This window comes from Arvicanthis niloticus, chromosome 21, assembly GCF_011762505.2.
Source record: "Arvicanthis niloticus isolate mArvNil1 chromosome 21, mArvNil1.pat.X, whole genome shotgun sequence".
Taxonomy (NCBI): domain Eukaryota; kingdom Metazoa; phylum Chordata; class Mammalia; order Rodentia; family Muridae; genus Arvicanthis; species Arvicanthis niloticus.
Window position 1 is genome coordinate 7,290,454 of NC_047678.1, and position 4,585 is coordinate 7,295,038.

Below are 4,585 nucleotides of genomic sequence, written 5' to 3' on the forward strand. Positions count from 1 at the left end.
GGCAGGAGCTGATGCAGAGGCCATGAAGGGATGCTGCTTACTGGCTTGCTTCCCCTGGGTTACTCAGCTTGCTTTCATATAGAACCCAGGATTGCAAGCCCAGGGATGGTCCCACCCTCAATGGGCTGGGCCCTCCCCCCTTGATCACTAATTGAGAAAATGCCTTACAGCTGGATCTCATGGAGGCATTTCCTCAAGGGAGGCTCCTTTCTCTGTGATCACTCCAGGTTGTGTCAAGTTGACACACAGAACCATCCAGTACAACTGTACTTGGAGAATCAAAGTGTAACTTAAAGGGAAGCAATCAATGAGAAGGCCATGTTTTTGCAGTACCAAAATTTCTCTTTCTGTCCTCTCCCTGAGACGTTGTGAGCACCAAATCTTAGTTGCAAGAACTCCAGTGCAAATAGACATGATGACATCAGGGGTGGGGGCTGTTAATCAGGCTACCTGATGGGAGAAGGCTTTCTACAAGGTTTCTCAGGCCACAGTTGGAACCTGGGGAAAAAAAGACTCTCTGGAGCACTTCCACACAGGAAAAGCCACGCCCCCAAATGCTCTCTCATCCAATCGGTACAAGAGGGAGGGGCAGCTCTCCTAGGATCTCGCTCCTAGGAAGCTCTAAAGGGAGCTGTGCCAGGAAGCTGACGGTTCACTTTTTTTTTGTAGGTGAGCCTGTCAGTTGGCTGAATGACCAAGCGAAACGCGGGGGAACAGAGTGAGTTTGGAGTCTCTGGTTATGTGGAGCAGCCTTCGTGACTTGAGCTTAGGGTACCTGTGTACACTTCCTCAGAGAAATGCACAGCAGCTCCAGAGTTTCTTCTCATTAGATGGAGGGGAGCCCAAAGCATCCGAGAAAATTCGTAACAGAAAGTAACTTAATTAAAACCTCTTTTAAAAGGTGTGCATGAAACCTGGATTTACATTTTTGTCAACGTTCATTTTTACCGTTGTAAAATAAGAATCAGCCTCCTATGTGTTAATGATCTCCGAGATAGTGCTGACCAACCAGTGCAGCGTCTCCTACTCTTGCCTTATTAATTTGGAATGGCTGTAGTAAGTGCATAGTGTACAAATTGATTAACAGTTCTGATACATAACTGGTATGAACAGTGATGAACTATATCCCGGAGATGATGACCTGAAGACAGAGAAGCTTCTTAGATAAGACTGTTGTGTTTAAGTGAAGTAGTAGTCTTGTTTTTTATGCAGCTCTTACTCATGGCATGCTATGGTACTTCTTTCTGCCAGCAGTGAATGCCGACCCATTGAGATGCCTGTCACCTGTAAAGATGCCTGTCACCTGTAAAGGAATGCATGTGAGTGGTGCTTTGCTTTGTTTTGTGCTGCACATAATGTCATTGGTCTAGTCTATGATGATCCTATCCCGAATCTGAATTCCTGTTGAAAAACCATAATTACGGATCTGGATCCTGAGGTGGACCATTACAAAGATTGCTGTGTTCTGTTTTAATGTTGGCAGTAATGTAGTAATGCCTACGGCTTCCTCCCCCCAACACCTCCCCCCCCACCCCCCCGCCAGTGATACAACTCTGGCAATGAGACCTTGGTGTGGTAAACATCCAGAAAAGGCAGAGACAGAAGAAAGTGCACAGAATTAGCACTGGGATGTTTGAGATGGGCTCTACATGTCCCTGGGTGTCCCTGATTAGCTCTAATGAGCAGGACAGCATCTGGTATGGCCTGCAGAGTTGTGCCTTGTACATTTTTTTGTGGGCTGTATGTAAGTGGATTGTTTTGATAGTCCATGAATATGACACAGTATTCAAATCTGTGAAGGTTATGGATGAGCTATGACACACTTGTACAGACCGAACAGAGAATGCAACCATAACTGTAAAGCAGCAATTCAACATTTTTGTGATTGTAAAATTGGTTAGGAGCTATATCCTTATTCATCCTGCAGTGGTTACTTGGGAGTGCTGCAACAAACATTCAATTACAAATATTTCTTCAGTTCTTTTTATGTCAGAAGATTAACCAGAGTGCCCTGGTACATGTTACATGAGAATTGGGTTTTCAAAGTGTGAATGCACAAATATCAATCTCTTAACGATCACAGTTGTGCACATTATCAGGTTTTCCTGTGAAACTGAAACACAATGCCTTGATTACATTTGTCCAGCCCTCTCCACTGATTTCTTAATTTTGAGACAGGGTTTCTCTATATCGGGTTTGTCTTGAATCCACTTGCCTCTGCTTCCCAAGTGCTAAGAGTAAGTGGGCTTTACTTTCTAAATTCTTACTGGTGCATACTTCCATTTTCCTTTGTGGTGGTGGACAAGGGTTGACCTTGCTTATGTTTTTTGAGACAGTATCTCAAAATTGTCCTAGTATTCAACTATAGAGATGGCTGGCTTCAGTTTGTAGATTAAAGAAAATCTCACCACACCTAGCCTTAGAATACTCTGCTACTAAACTGTCTGTCTTCAGTTTGTTGCCAGCCTTTACAACTGTCATTGTTCCTGGTTGTGGATAAATTTTTCTGGTCTAGTGTTGCTTTGTGGTTTGGAATTCTTACACTAGTCTAGAGTGCCCTTGCCCAAAGGTTGTACTAAACGTATTTTAACACTTCACCTAATTCTTTTTCTTTTTTCTTATTTTTGTTTTGTTTTTCAAGACAGGAGTTTGATGTTTATCCCTGGCTGTCCAAGAACTCTATAGATCAGGCTGCCCTTGAACTCAGAGATCCCCCTAGTCTCAAAGGCTGGGATTAAAAGCATGTGTCACCACAGCTCAGCCCTCTGCCTAATTTATCACTAATTCAAAGTCTTAATGCTTAGCCATTTATTCTACAGTTTTCAGAATTAGTGGGAGGAATCTAGTTTGTTTTTCCCCCTGTAGATGTTAAGTTTTCCTGGTATCATTGATGAGATGGTCTTAATATCTTCACAGGAAACCTTTCTACCTTTGAAAAAATGAGTTGTCTGTGAATATGCAGTTCTTTATTGGTTTTCTGTACCATGTCTGGGTACAGTTGAAGCACACCTAGCCAGGTAGTGTCTACGTTATTTTAACACAGACAGTGACAGTCTCTTGGTTCCATGCACATTTCCTAATCTCCATTTCTTTCGGATGTTAAAATGGTTTTCATATGATACTCTGTTTTACTTTTTGGCTTTGTGTTTCTATGTGCATGTTGAGTCCTACAGACTCTAGTACTGCTTTTGCTATATCACATGATATTTGTTGTGTCTCCTTTTTGTTTATTTGAAGAAATATTAATTTCCCTTTTGACTTCATGCTTGATTCATTGGCTATTCAAGAGTAATGGAATTTCCATGTAAAGTGAAAAATGGGGCTACGACTCAGGAGTGGAAAGCAGGAAGATCACATGAGCACAGTCAAAGGTTCATCGATAAATCTCATAGACCCAGAACAGGATCAGATGCTGTAAATGGCTTCAAAACAAAGCTGGTGTGGCACACACCTTTAGCCTGGGCAGAGGCAGGTGGACCTGAGTTCCAAGGCCAGTCTGCAGAGCAGGTTTCAAGACAGGGCTAGACAGAGAAGCAGGTCGGGAGGGTTGTCTAGGAAGAGTTTGAGGCTTGTTGACCTTTTAGTCAAGCTAGCAAAACAGTTAAAAGCAAGGCGGTGTTGTGAAATGGTTTATTTTTTAAGCCTCTGACTCTTTCTGTAGTTCCTTCTGCTTATTTCCTTGCCTTCTAATTGGTCTTTTAATATTTGCTTGGTATAGTCCAAATTATTATGTACTTTGTATATTAAAGGGTCCTAGTCTGCCAAGGAGTCCAGAGATAAACAGTTTCTATTGTCTTCATAAATACAGGTACAGAATGCCAAAGAAAACGAAAAGCAACCTTATAGACAGAAAACAGAAATGAAGAATTTATTTTGAAGAGGGCCTCACTGTACATAGACCAAGCTGGCCTTAGGAATTTCTAACAATCCTGCCTCCCAACTACAGTTCACAGTCAGGTGGCACCAGCCAGCAAGAGATTCCTTTCTATCAGAGGATTAAGCAGATTGAGTCTAAACCAGTTCAACTTTAGGGAACATACAGTTAGGCTTAAGGGACTCTGCATGAATAAAGCATAGCATGGTTTCAGATATATTTGTGATTAAATTGGGAACTTGGTATTAGTGGGATGAAAAAATGGGATACAACATAAGGCTGGATGCTAATAAGTAATTACAGTTTCTGAGCAGAGGGCTTCTCATTGAATGTATACTAATACACAGTTGCTGTTTTCAGACACACCACAAGAGGGCATCAGATCCTATTACAGATGGTTATGAGTCACCATGAGGTTGCTGGGAATTGAAGTCAGGACCTGTGGAAGAGCAATCAGTGCCCTTAACCTCTGAGCCATCTCTCCAGTGGGCTTCTAATTGTAAACAGGTACTTTTGTAAATTGTGTTTTCAGTAAGAAAATGTGATGAGTTAATGTGTTCATTGTGCCTTGAAGGAGGAATGTTTTTATAGGATAGGGATTGAGGGTGGTATGTGTATGAGTGCAATTACTCTTTGGGGCCAGAAGGCGGCGCCGGATCTGAGCTAGAGTTAGGCTGCTGTGAGAGAGCTGGGTACTGAACTTGGGTCCTG

At 42.3% G+C, this 4,585-nt stretch overlaps 1 non-coding gene across 1 annotated transcript; it reads left to right on the forward strand.

Annotated features, from left to right (window-relative positions):
- Positions 1-1,368: 1,368 nt before the first annotated feature.
- Positions 1,369-1,440, forward strand: LOC117693913 (small nucleolar RNA SNORD50). Its single transcript, XR_004604500.1, has one exon. It is a non-coding gene; the product is annotated as a small nucleolar RNA SNORD50 (small nucleolar RNA).
- Positions 1,441-4,585: the final 3,145 nt, after the last annotated feature.